Source organism: Rhinolophus ferrumequinum, unplaced genomic scaffold, assembly GCF_004115265.2.
Source record: "Rhinolophus ferrumequinum isolate MPI-CBG mRhiFer1 unplaced genomic scaffold, mRhiFer1_v1.p scaffold_55_arrow_ctg1, whole genome shotgun sequence".
Classification (NCBI taxonomy): Eukaryota; Metazoa; Chordata; class Mammalia; order Chiroptera; family Rhinolophidae; genus Rhinolophus; species Rhinolophus ferrumequinum.
The window spans coordinates 13,062-24,930 of NW_022680420.1; positions in this window are offsets into that span (position 1 = coordinate 13,062).

Sequence of the window (11,869 nt, forward strand, 5' to 3'; positions counted from 1 at the left end):
GAGAATATTTTCCTACTTGGTGACTTCATTTTGAAAAACTTAAAAAATCCAATCTATTGTCTGCATGAGATCATTCAGATGAATGGCCCTGAGCCCTGCTGCGCTGTCAACGCTTCCGCTCACGTCTGTGTTTACAGCCCGGTGATCACCGAAACCTGTCTGGCCTGTAATATGCGGGCACACACCCCAGCCTGCCTGTAGGTTGCCATGTACTCATGTCCAAGCCCCATAATCTCCCAGTCGAAACTGTGTTGAGTTTCTTTTTTATAAACCAGTTTGAAAAATAAAATTTATTTTTGGAAGTGGTAACTTACAATCAAGAAGGATTTTTCAAATGCTAAAGTTTTGGTTTCTCACATTATTTATCAGATTTCATTTGACATCAGGAAATCCCCCAGTATGGCGGAGAATTGTACAACGTCTCAGAGAGGGAGCATGGGACAGTGGTTAAGAGTAGGGACTCTGGAGCTTCAATGGTGGGGTTTAAATCCTAGCACTACCACATAGTAACCGTGGGTTCTTAGGTAAATTACTTAATCTGTCTGTGCCTCAGTGTTCTTGACTGTAAAATGGGTATAATCTACTATGACAAACATTACTTTTGGCGAGATTTCCAGTTCTGTATTTCCAGGTACACGTCCCCTGGAACTTAGAAAGAACTAAAGCTTCATGATAGTGAATCTTTCTATTTAAAACAAACTTCATTTGTACAAAACTAATATTGTTTCTGTTAAGTACAGTTTTAAAATACTTTTTATGAAGATCATGTGTGACTCTTGTTAAAATGATACGTATTTAATCTTTTTGGTCAGTATTGTAAGTGAGGCCTCTTCTTTTACTATACCTGCCTAGAGTGGAAGACATTACTGATCCCTGAATATTAATTTTGTACCCAACACCTCACCTACAGTTTTTCCATTGGTTCTCCTGGACGTTTTAGTCAACCGTCACATCATGTGCACATATAGATAATTTTGTCTCTCCTTTCCAACTGTTATACCTCTTAGCTTTCTCTCTCTCTCTGTCTCTCTCTGTCTCTCTCTGTCTCTCTCTCTCTCTCTCTCTCTCTCTCTCTCTCTCTCTCTCTCTGTCTTTCTCTCTCTACTCTCTGTCATATATCTTTGGCTAACACCTTTGAACGATGCTAAATAACAATGATGACAGGTAGTTATAATTTTTAATTGTCCCTCACTTTAATAGAATGTATATCTGACAAGCATGCTGCTACCTTTTGAGATGACATGTATGAGGTGATACAAATATTAATTTCTTTTTTCCTTTTTTAATGAAGAATGTACACTGTGTCACTCCAGATCCAAGATAGCAGAGTAGATAAACACTGTGCCTGCTTCCTTCTATGAACACATTCAAATTACAACTAAATTATAGAATAATCAACCTGGAGAACCACCTGAAGTTTTATAACTAAGGATATAAGAAGAAGCCACATCGAGACTGGTAGGAGAGGCGGAGACACATGCAGAACAGGCCCCACACCTGTGTGTGGTGGATGAGAATCAGGTGGGATAGCTCAGCTGCAGAGATTCCCCCTGGAGGAGAGAAGGACCCCAGCCCCAGACCAGCCTCCCCAGCACAGAGCACTGGTGCCGGGAACATGACACCCTACAACACCTTGCTTTGAAAAACAGTGGGGATTCCGACCATCCAGGTGGGACAGAAGGCGGCGGTTAACCCAGACATCCTCTTAAATGACCCGCGCACAGACTCACTCGCTCGCCGGCACTCACCTTGGGCTCCAGCGGAGGTGCGGTGACTCGGGGGTGTTGGAGGCATATGAGGGGGCAGACTGAGGAGTGTGGATCATGGAGAGAGCTGGAGGACAGTTGCCACTTTCCCTGTAAGGGATCCTTCTCCCATGCAGCCAGCAGGCGGCAGGTGGGCACCATCGTTTCTGTGTTGAGCCTTCCCCCTACGCTTACGGCCAAATCTGAATCTGATTGGCCTGGTGAACTCCAAAGCTCTGCCCTGCTGCCTCCACCCCACCCAATTCCCCCAAGTCCAGAGGCGTTTTTCTCTGTGAGTAGCCAGCCCTGCCCACACTGCCCTCTTTTCTGGAAAACTATTGAAGTCCATGGGCCCCAGACAGTTGACGATAGGCCACTGTGTGCTCTGAGACTTTTGCTGAGTAGCTCCAGGCTTAGCACTGGCACCAAACCAGAGTCTACATTAACCTTGTGACCACAACTCTTCCCACTCTACTGACTCCCTGAGACCCTGCCTCACTCAACTCACATACCACACGAGGCTTTATCAGTGGCTGAACGGTAGGATAGCTGGCAGATGGCAGCAGGCCTCCAGATGTCCTGGTTTTTTGTGGAGCTACCCCAGACTTGGAAATAGTGGCAGTCATTCTGGGTTCACAGCGTGGCCTCTCCTAAATGCCTCCAACTTTGTCACAGGCAGCAAACAACTGTGAATCACTTTGTAGCTCCTACCAGATAGTGCCCAGCCAGTCATATGCAATGGGTGATCTGTGCCTGCACCAGAGCCCCTCCCAAGAGGCCCCAGAACCAATATACTTAGAGGTTGGCTTCAGACCACAGCAGAGCACCACCCAATTAGCCCCACAAGTGGCACACACAATTGGTGGTATCAATAGGCACTGGAGCCCACTGGTGTGAACCCCACTCAGTGGGGTCAGCCTCTCCCACAGCAGCCGGTGAGCTATGGACATGGCCAAACCTCACAGTCAATCAGATTGAGGGCCAATCCCACCCACTGACATGCTAATAGCAATCAAGGCTCAGCTATAACAGGAGGGCACACACAACCCACACAAGGGACATTCCTAGAGCACCTGGTGCAGGTGAGCAGGGAGACTGTGCCAGGGCCCCACAGGGCACCTACTACATAAGGCCACCCTGCCAAGACTAGAGACATAACAGATCTATCTAATACATAAAAACAAACAGACAGGCTGCCAAAATGAGAAAACAAAGAAATATGTCCCACATGAAAAAACAGGAGAAAACTCCAGAAAAACAACTAAACAAAATGGATGCAAGCAACCTACCAGACACAGAGTTCAAAACAATTGTTATAAGGTTGCTCAAGGAACTTGGGGAGAACTGCAACAAAGAGATAGCAAGCATAAAAAGGAATATAAAAACCATGAAAAAGAACTAGTCAGAAACGAAGAATATAATAACTGAAATGAAGAATGACCTAGAAGGAATCACCAGCAGACTAGATGAAGCGAGGATTGAATCAGCCATCTAGAAGACAAGGTAGCAAAAAACACCCAATGGGAATAGCAAAAAGAAAAAAGAATCTAAAAAATTAGGATAGTTTAAGAGACCTCTGGGACAACATCAAGTGTACCAACTTCCGCCTCATAGGAGTACCAGATGGAGAAGAGAGAAAGCAAGAATTGAAAACCTATTTGAATAAATAATGACTGAAAACTTTCCTAACCTGGAGAAGGAAACAGATATACAAGTCCAGGAAGCACAGAGTCCCAAACAAGAGGAACCCAAAGAGGCCCACACCAAGAGACATGATAATTAGAATGGCAAAGGTTAAAGACAAAGAGAGAATCCTAAAAGCAGCAAGAAAAAGACAACTAGTAACATTAAAGGAGCCTCCAGAAGATTGTCAGCTGATTTCTCAACAGAAACTTTGCAGGCCAGAAGGGACTGGCACAAAATATTCAATGTGATGAAAAGCAAGGACCTACAACCAAGGGTACTCCTTGCTGGCAAGGTTATCATTTAAAATTGAAGGACAGATAAAGAGCTTCCCAGACAAGTAAAAACTGAAGAGTTCATCACCACCAAACCAGTATTACAAGGAATGTTAGAGGGACTTCTTTAAGATGGAAAAAAAAAAAAAAGATCAAAATTATGAATAATAAAATGCCAATAGCTACATATCGATCAATAATTACTTTCAATGTAAATAAATTCAATGCTCCAATCAAAAGACATAGGGTGGCTGAATGGATAAGAAAACAAAACCCTTACATATGCTGCCTACAAGAGACTTCAGATTGAAAGACACACAGATGAAAAGTAAAAGGGATGGAAAAAGTTATTTCATGAAAATGGAAACAAAAATAACAAAAGAACATGTAGCAACACTTATACCAGACAAAGCATCCTTTAAAACAAAGGCTATAACAAGAGACAAAGAAAGACCTAGTAATCCCACTTCTGAGTATTTATCTGAAGAAACCCAAAAGGCTACTTCAAGGGGATATGAGCATCCATATGTTCATTGCAGCATTGTTTACAATGTCCAAGATGTGGAAGTAGCCTGGGTGTCCATCAATGGATGAATGGATAAAGAGGAGATGGTACATATATATACAATAGAATATTGCTCAGCCATGGAAGGGAATGTGTTCTTGCAATTGAGTGGACCTGGAGGATATTGTGCTGAGTGGAGTGTCAGGCAAAGAAAGATAGATGCAATGTGATTTTACTTATATGTGGAATCTAAAGAACAAAACATAAACAAACTCATAGATACAGAGAACATACTGATGGTTGCCAGATGGGAGGGAGGTAGGGGGTGAGTGAAAAAGGGGAAGAGACTAAGAAGTACAAATTGGTTGCCAAGAAGTAGTTATGGGTGTGTAGGGTATAGCATTAGGAATATAATCAATAATATTGTAATGACTATGTATGGTGTAGATGGGTACTAGATTTGTTGGGCTGATAAATGGGAAGAAGTTGGGGGGCAGGGTGAAAAAGGTGAAGGGATTAAGAAGTACAAATTGGTAGTTACAAAATAGTCATGGGAATGTAAAGTAAAGCTCAGGGAATATAGTCAATAATATGGTAACAACTATGTATAGTGCCAGGTGGGTACTAGACTAGTCAGGGGCATCACTTCTTAAATTACATAAATGTTTAACCACTATGCTGTACCCCTGAAATTAATATAAAATAATACTGAATGTCAACTGTAACTGAAAAATTTAAAAAGAGGGGAAAACGTAAAGGGGAATAATAGATCCAAATTTCCAGCTATAAAACAAATAAGTCATGGGGATATAACATAGCATGGGGGATACAGTCAATAATATTGTCATAGCGCAGTACGGTGTCAGATGGTTACTGGATTTTTCACGGTGATCACTTCTTTAGGCACATAAATGTTCAATAACTATGGTGTAGCACTGAAACTAATATAATAGTGTGTTAGCTATATTTTTAATAAAAATCTTTTAAAAAAGAATGTACATTGAATATTAGCAAAACTCTTCTTGGCACATTTGGAAATGATATTACCATTTTTCTCTTAAAACCTATTAAAATGGCTAACTAGTTTTAATTTTAAACTACCGTTGAATTCCTGAAATAACTCCATTTTATTTATTTTTTTATGGTGCTGCTAGATTGTAGTCCTAATTTTGCTCATGTATAAAGATTATTGCATCTACAGTTTTCTTCTGGTTGTCTATTTTTGTTATGGTTGGCAAGCTATTGCTAAGTACACACAAAGGATTTAGAAGTTGCCCGTTTTCCCCCTCTTACATGATCTAGAACACCTTAATAATGTTGAAATTATATATTTCTTAAATGTTTGGTAGAATTTTCCTATGAAATCATCTGGGCCTGATGCTTTTTTCAAAAGGTAGCTACTACAGCTTTCTATATTTCACCTACAATAATTAATCTCTTCAAATGTTTCCCTTTTGGGGTGAGTTTTGGTAAATCATCAATTTCAGAGCCTGAAATTATTTACATAGAAATAAGCAGAGTAATTTGTCATGATTCTTTAATTTCATCTCACCTGTCATTATTAACTATTATTTTGTGCATTTGTACTTTCTCACTCTTCATCTTAACTAGGCTTGCCAACAGTACATCGACATTTTTGCTTTTTATTTTTTTAATTTAAACATATAGCTTTAAATTTATTATTCCTTCTGTCAGCTTTTGTTTTCTTGTGCAACAATACCTATTTTATGTTTAACTCCTTTAATTATTTTTCTAATTGAACTCAAGTAGAAAAATCGTTATTTGATATTAACCCATGTGTTTAAAACTATGAATATTACTCATCTCCAATTTTTGTTCCATAATTTCTATGTAGATTTATTAACTTTAATTTTCAGATCCCTTCTGTTTCAGTTATTTTCTCTTTTCCTCAGTAGTAGCTTACAAGGAATATGGTTTGTTATTATCATCACAGTTTTTATTATTGTTTTAGTCTTCATTTACAGAGCATAAGAATTTTTTTTATTTTTAATGTTTTATTATGATCAAAGAATGTGACATACTATTTCTACTCCGAAAAGTAATGTGATTTTCCTTGGCAAAATTTTGTAAACATTTTAGTGACACTTAAAAAAGAACATATATTCTATTTTAAGGGTACAGTACTGATTTATCTCAATTAGATATGCCTTTAATATGTCATTATTTTGTTTTCTTGATCTGTGATGAATTGAGAGAATGAATCGAAGTATCCCTTTAGCCATTAATTATTTATTATTCTTTGTACTTTTATTTACATGTGTATTTATTCATTTATTTTTTAAATATGCATGCCATTTCATTTGGTACACAGTTGTTCTCTGATATCTTTATGTCAATTGTACTCCACTGTTCTTATAAATGCCTGTATTCTCTTGTTCAATGCTTTTTGCCCCCAAGTCTGATATAAAATCATGACCTCTGGATTTATGTTTGTTTGCATTTGCTAGGAATTTACTTATTCTATTTTAAGCATTTCTGATTTTCTTCATTTTGACTACATCTCTTGAATGTGTTCTTCTCTACGTAGAACTCAATGTTGCTAGTGAGGAATCCAAGACCAGTATGAATGGTTTTATTCTTAAAGATATTTTTGCTTAGGTTCTCGAAGAACCTAATTTCTTTTTTTTAAGTCCAATAAGCTTAATAGACTATATCTAATATATAAATTATGTCAATTTCTCCTGGAACTCCACTTGTCCTTTCAATACGTAGAGTTCAGGTTTTTTTTTCATTTATGGAATATCTTCTTGCATTATATCTTTAAATTTTTTTTTCTGTTCTATTATTTTGGTTTATTCCTTTAGGGACTCCAATTATTTGTATGTTGACTACCATGTGTCTTCCAATCCTGTCTTTCTTATCTCTTATTACATTTTTTTTAACATTGTATAATATCCTTTGTGCTGCCTCCAGAAAAATCTTCATTACAGTGATAGTTTTATTTTTCTTTCCATTTGTTTCCTAAAGCTCTCACAGTTCACGTTTACCTCCTTCTTTCACATCATCGTTTCTTCCCTCAGCTCTCATATCCCTGCTTTCTACTCCAGTTTCATAGAGGTCATTGCTTAGATTATTTCATTCTTGTTTTTGCTTTTATTTTTACGCATAAATCCATGGGTATTTTTTGTTCATAATTTTAACCTGCTTTATGACAGTGGTTTATTTTTTATCTGCCATTTGTTTTTCCATTTGTCCTTTTCCTTTTTTCTTATGACATCTTTGCATAGGAATGTGCTGTATTGTAATTCATTGATTGCCCTCCCTCAGACCAATCATTATACAAGAGTTGTGAGGCAGGCTCTGTGACAGGCCCCTTGGACTTCTCTCAGTGACACCTCATGAGTTCTTTCAGCTTTTGGCTCTCTCCACACAACTGAGATCTACAACAAGCCATCTCCTGAAAATATAGCCAGTCGTCATGATCTATTCATTCCCACCTTCCTTGATTTTCCCCGATGCAAATAGTTTGGGGATTCTTCTTTTCCCTTGAGAAGGATGCTAGATTCACCCCTCTGAGCACTGCTTATGCCTTGGAGAACCTGCTGAGCCAGTGAGCTGCACTTACAGGGTCCTTGCTGCATGTACTCCTGGATCCATCTTGACCTTCAGAGCACACCTGTATATATTGTGCTTCAGGTTACTTATATCTCACAGTTTCATTAAAATTGGTGTGTGCGTGCGTGCGTGCGTGCGTGTGTGTGTGTGTGTGTGTCTGTGTGTTCCTTGTTCTCTTACTGCCTTTATGTAATTTCTCCAAGGAGAGGAGGCAACACCATTTTTATTCCATTACCCTTCCAGTTAACAAACACATTGTTAGAACCCGCTGAATATTAGGTGTTGCACAGGTGCCATGGGCAATACCTGACTGGACATGAAAGCTGGGCTCTGGTACGTCAGATGGGACTAACAGGGTACTGGATAGGCTTTGGTTTTAGCTGGTGAAGCCTGAAATGACAGGAGAGCTTCAGACTGCTGTCCAAACTTATACCGCATAGAAGTCAACAGCTGAAATGTCAACAAATCCACATATGATCAAAACTCTCTCCTCGAGCCAGCAATTTACTTGGGTTTGAAAGCTCAGCCCCTGGCCACAGCTGTCCCTGACACCCACCCTAGCACGGGCTCTTTCTCACAAATGGCCCTCACAGCTGGGAGTGTCAAACAGTCTATTCTTTCAAACCAGTTGTTTCCTAAAGCATTTGTCCCGTCTGCCCAGGATTTTCCAGAGCCAGGACCTGTATTTCAAGAGTCACTCCGCTCTTGCTGGTGAAGCATAGGCCAGCTGCCAGCCCAGGGCCAGCAGTGGGTCTGAGGCCTGGCCCCACAATATCAGCTTACTTGCAGCTGTCCCTACCAGAGCCCAGGAAGCCCTCCACAGAATTCCCCTGTGTGCTTTAAAAGAAAAAAAGCAACCACTTTATTTCTATGCTATGATGAGAACACATGCCAGGCTCTCTGTTTTCTCGTGTACAATTCTGAGAGCAGGGAAGTAAACCCAGGGCCCAACAAGACTATGCAAAACTGATTTCTCATTAAGGTAAAAACTTTAAAATTACACAGGAAGATACCATGATTTTTATAAAATATCACTTATTTAGGGACCTAGAAGGGCTTTGCAAGTTCAAACATTCTCCTGCCTTCATATTCCCACAGTGGCTGACTTGCTAAAAGTTACAAATATTCCCATTTAGTACACAAAGAAACAGCATGATTGATCACCTCAGCTGGGAAAAGAGCCGTGCAAAGGATATTAGGCGAGTGCTTTTGGACAATCAGCTATTTCAACACAAAGGGAGAGAGAGTTTCTCAATTAGGCGAGTCCTGATAATTAAGGGTGACCTTCCCTGTGGGAAATTTATTCAATTTATCCAATAGTTAATAATGAGAAGTCATCTCACCTGAGAAAGATGCACAGTAAGCAAAACGAGGCCCTTCAAAGAGCCTCTATAAATTGGGAACATGATTTTGACTCATGTTTCATTGGATGAGACCCATATAATAATATACATTTTTCTTTTCATGCATGCGTTTTTCTCAGACTTTTAAAAGGCATTATTTTTAGAGTATTACTTACTCATTCTCTAACCTCTGAAAGGTTAAACCAATGTGAAGACTGCCTATCTCAAATGCCTTTCTCAGTAAAAAAAAAAAAATCCAAAGGCACTTAACAGTCTCTAAAATGTATGCACGTGCTTGAAGCAAAAACAAAACAGATGTAGTGTGTGCAACAGAAAACACAAGAGATTCTGGAAGTGCTTCAAAACTAAAACTAATAGGAGTAACTGATGGAAAATATTCTTGCTGACACCAACTCAGCTTAGGACCGTGGCACTGAGTCAGGCGCCCATTCCATGAAGGAGCTCCTATTTAGGTTCTCAGGGGAAGCACCGCCTATGCAAGCAGCACAGATCCTGGCAAGAGAGTCACATCTTTCGTACAAAGTTTCTGGAAGGAAAGTAAAAATCATCTTCTTGGTAATAATCCCTGTAGGGACGATCATTTGCCAAAGGTGTCATCCTTCTTTGTGTACAATCCTAAAACTGTTTTCTCCCCTTCCACGGGAAAGCATGAAAGATCGTGCTTTGCACTTGACCTGACTCTCAAATGGTGACGGGTCCCAAGAAAAACAGTCCAATCTCTGAAGTTTCACCCAGGTGGGGTCCGAGTGGGGGACCTGCAAAGAGAGCCACCTCTCCTCTTCTCCCCCCGGGGGCTCTAGGCCTTCCTCCAAGCTCACCAGGGATGTAGGGTATGATGCTTCTAAAGGCCAGGGCGGTGCCAGGCACCCTGGATGTGAATCCTGTGCAGAGAACGCCACAGCCGTTTGTTCACCCCATTGTCCGCTGGACCAAGTCCTCTTGCCATGGCTCAGTGTGCAAGGAAACTGAGGTTCCCATGGCCCATCCGAGATCCCCCAGGGAGATCTTGCACTGCTGCCACCTGCAGTTTGCGTCCAGCCTCTGGCCCAATCTCCCCCACCACATGGCCAGGCTCTCTGGACATCAGCTTTGTCTAGTTCAGTGTTTAAACTGCAGGGAGCCTGGCTGGGATTCCCCGGAGTCCTGTTGTAGCCCTGTGTGGGGACAGAGTCCCAGAAAGCAGTTTCCAGGCTCTCGGCCTCACATAGAAAGGTGCTGCCTCAGGTAGCAGATGGCCATCAGCTGTGGCTGGTTGGCCGTCAGCTGTAACCATTGAGCCATTGGCCACTAATATAACTGCCATGGCTATGGAGGGAAGTCGAGGAGAGAGGAGGAGAGAGGAGGAGACTGAAGGAGACTGAAGGAGACTGAAGGTGAGTGGAGGAGAGTGGAGGAGAGTCGGTCGGTTGGCAGCAAAGCGGACAGCAGGTCGCACGTTGTGTAAACCCAGCCTCCAGTGAGACCATAGTGGTATGACTCCCCTACCTATGGCTCCGTGGGTGTTCCTTTTTGGCCTAGCCATATCCTGCGTTCTTGTGTGGGGAGTGGGACCAGAGACCCCTCATGAGACCCCGCCTGACACCCCGCATGACACTTGGCGTAGTCGGCTGGATACCCCGCCTGACACCCCGCAGGCCGCCCCTCATGACTCCCCGCATGACACATGGCGCAGCGAGCAGGGTACGGTGCCGGCCAAAGATCTCCAAAGGACGGTGGAGCAGTTTGTGCCTATGAACACTCAGGTGCAGGAAGACTAGGAGGAACAGCTGCCTGAGAGCTGGACCCCCGTGGAGGGGTGGGAAGACGTGGATGGTTCCCCAACCAGCAGAGGCCAGAGAAAGCGAAGGTTGTTGCGGCCCGTGGGCTGGAAAGTGCTTGCTGAGACAGCCCGGATGCAGGACTTGTAGTCCCAGGAGGAAAGGCTTGCTGAGACCTCCGTGGGAGGTGAGGGTGAGGTCAAGGTCATCCCTCACCCCCAGGACAGCCCTGGCAAATGACTTTGGACTACGGGGAATTGCCTTCCATCCCTAATTTAATTGATCACTTGACTGTTTGGGAACATACCACCATGTAATGGAACTGGCAGATATTTGCTTTTGTGTCTTGACCGGCCACCATTGAGAATATGTAAGCACCCTGACTGTGAGCCGCTGTTGTTCCACCAGGGTACCCTGACAGGCCCAGAGAGAGTGGCAGTGCCCTGAGAGCCCTGGCTGTGTCCAGGAGGTCTGGCTGTGTCCAGAGAGAGTGGCAGTGCCCTGAGAGGCCCTCGTGTGCCCGGGTAGACTAGTGGTACCCTAAGAAGTCCAGGAAGTCTGGCTGTGCCCAGAAGTACTGGTGGTGCCCTGAGAAACCCTGGCTGTGACCAGAGAGCTTGGCTGTGTCCAGGAAATAGCATTCACCTCCAGGCTCCTCGCACAGGGCCCCTCGCGGAAGACGCTTGTCGCGTAGATTGTGAGGCGAGACCCTGTAGGGGTGGAGTCTGGGGACAGAGCCCCAAAAAGCAGTTTCCAGGCTCTCGGCCTCACATAGAAAGGTGCTGGCTCAGGTAGTAAATGGCCATCGACTGTGATCAAATGGCCAGCAGCTGTGGCTGGTTGGCCGTCAGCTGTAACCATTGAGCCATTGGCCACTAATATAACTGCCATGGCTATGGAGGGAAGTCGAGGAGAGAGGAGGAGAGAGGAGGAGACTGAAGGAGACTGAAGGAGACTGAAGGTG